The sequence below is a fragment of the Sinocyclocheilus grahami genome, unplaced genomic scaffold (genome assembly GCF_001515645.1).
Source record: "Sinocyclocheilus grahami isolate Dianchi unplaced genomic scaffold, SAMN03320097.WGS_v1.1 scaffold221.1, whole genome shotgun sequence".
In the NCBI taxonomy this organism is placed as follows: Eukaryota; Metazoa; Chordata; class Actinopteri; order Cypriniformes; family Cyprinidae; genus Sinocyclocheilus; species Sinocyclocheilus grahami.
Genome location: NW_015505400.1, coordinates 1,876,488 through 1,879,004, shown reverse-complemented (window position 1 = coordinate 1,879,004; position 2,517 = coordinate 1,876,488). Strand labels below are relative to the sequence as shown.

Below are 2,517 nucleotides of genomic sequence, written 5' to 3'. Positions count from 1 at the left end.
TACGCGGCGCAACACAACGCTTAACAAGACAGTATAAGTCATTAGAATCAGTAATTATGTCCTCACTGGATGCAACAAATGCCTCGTTTATAATCAGCATCACAGTATGGTAAGGGGCGTAACATTTCCGTCTCACGCTTGAGGTATTCGGCCAATCACAACGCACTGGATAGCTGGCCAATCATAGCACACCTCGCTTTTCAGACCGATGAGCTTTGTAAAAATCTACGTGTTTCAGAAAGTCGGGGCATAGAGGAGAAACAATAATGTACAGTATGTGGAAAATAATGTGGTTTTTTTATCCTTAAACCGCATAAACACATTTTATTACACCAAATACACAAAATAATTTTTAGTAACATCATGTGACCCCTTTAAAATGTTTTTGAAAGAAGTCTCTTATGCTCACCAAGGTTGCATTTATTTGATCAAAAATACAGTAAAAACAGTAATGTTTTGAAATATTACAGTTTTAAAAAACTGTTTTCTATTTTTACATACTGTAAAATGTAATTTATTTCTTTGATTTCAAAGCGGAATTTTCAGCAACCATTACTGTGTCACAATCTTTCATAAAGCATTCTAATATGCTGATTTGGTGCTCAGAGAAATGCACTTTACTGGGATTGTAATAATCCTAATTAAGTGCTCACAAATAATGTTATAATGTCTGATTAGTGAATTAAAAATCTTTTTCATGATTTATAAGAATCTTAGATATTGCGTTAATATTTTTTTGTAATATTATTTGATTCTTTTAAATATTTATGTATTTATTTTTGAAATTCTACAACGTTTTTTCATCTTCAAATTAGATTTTCAGTGTGGTCTGGGACGTTTGGATCCCACCGTTTATCGAATATTCATCAAGATCTAATTCATACCAGTCCAAACTAGTCATTAGTTGGGTATCCAGGAAATGCATGAACTTATGTCATGTATACCTTGGATGACAGTTAAATCTATTTTGGATAATTGATTTGGCTGTATCGCCCAGCCCAAGGTCTGCAAATATTGACATTTACGAGCACAGTCTTGTTGCCCATGATGCTCCGCAGGGTCTTGTTGTGTTTAGCAGCAATATCGTCACAGCCCAGCAGGAGCAGCAAACAGCACTAAATAATGGTCCGTAAAACAGACCTCCTCAATATGGACCACATAGTAGGTGTGAAGTGCTATTAGCCCCCTGAACCCTCCTCTCCCGGCTCTCCATAATGAACGAGCCATCCAGGAATTGTCCCCCATTGATTGATATTAATTTGCATACATAGAGGTGAGTGATCTGGCCCTTCTCCAGCAAATTAAGTTCAATGTGTCCAGAGCTTTGCTTTGAATCAGAGTTGCCAAGTGGCAGGGAGTCCACTGACCAGAGCACCGTGGAGCCAGGATTAGCTCCTCTGTGGGTTATCTGGAGGTCACGGAGGGATTTCTCTTCCTTTTGCATTTAAAGTGCTCCCAGCTCCCCACTAACCCCCACTATTAGTGTATGACCTCACACACTTCTCTTTGGGCAACTTATGAATTATTTATTTATTTAATTAGTTAGTTATGATCAGGGTTCTTGCATTGAAAAAGTAAAAAAAAATATCAGGGAGCTTTATATTTTTTTATTTAAATTTTAGTTAAAGTTTTAGTAATTTTGTTGTGTGCTTTGTCATTTTTATATATAAAAACTACAGAACTATAAAAAAAATATTGTTTTAATTTTTATTTATGTTTTTGTTATTTTAGTTTCAAATTTAACTCAATTAAAATGAGAAATGTTGCTTTGGCAACTAATACATTTTGAGGGGAAAAAAGTATATTTAACTTTTTTTCAGTTAGTGTTTCTTTTATTTCAATTAATGCGAAGGTTTTTTATGGTTTTAGTTTTTGTTAACACTAGGCGCGTTTCCATTACTCTTCAAATTGCGCAAATAGAAATTGCGAATTGAAAATACGTCTAATGGAAACGAGTCAATTTCGCAAAAACGCCCATATATCGCAAAAAAGTTTTTACGCTCACATGAGGTGGTTTTTCAGGCAATGCGAAAAAGGATTAATTCGCAAAACTGCAATGGAAACGGCCTTTTCGCATTTACATGTCAAATGGCGTATGTAAAAAGTCATATAATCATTCTTCAACGTACTATAACCTCCAAGAAACACTTCATAAGTGGCCGCGCTCCAGTATAAGGGGCTTTCCCTACTATTAATGCTTAGACAATTTACACTGCACACTTCTGCGGTGCAGTGTGGCTCTGATACGGTCACTGAAGCTGATTATGTCCACTCAATGTTTGTGTTTGTTTTTTTATACAGGCTATGGTTTATTCCAGCCGCGCCACGCACGTTTCTGAAGTGGCTCTCTTAGCTGCTTCTGTAAAGATACACGCATAAGCCTCCTTTGAATAAATATAGCCAAAATCCATTGCCATGAATTATCGCGAGAGGCAAAAGGTTACGTTTCAGCCGCATAACATTGGCTAATGAAAACGCCGTCATTTCGCAATACTTTTTTATCGACATTCAGAAAAT

The 2,517-nt window shown here is 36.1% G+C and overlaps 1 protein-coding gene across 1 annotated transcript in view; it reads left to right on the top strand.

Moving 5' to 3' along the window:
* The window catches only part of LOC107596596 (exocyst complex component 6-like), a 60,957-nt gene that overhangs the window by 55,176 nt on the left and 3,264 nt on the right, over nucleotides 1-2,517 (top strand). The window lies entirely within an intron of this gene.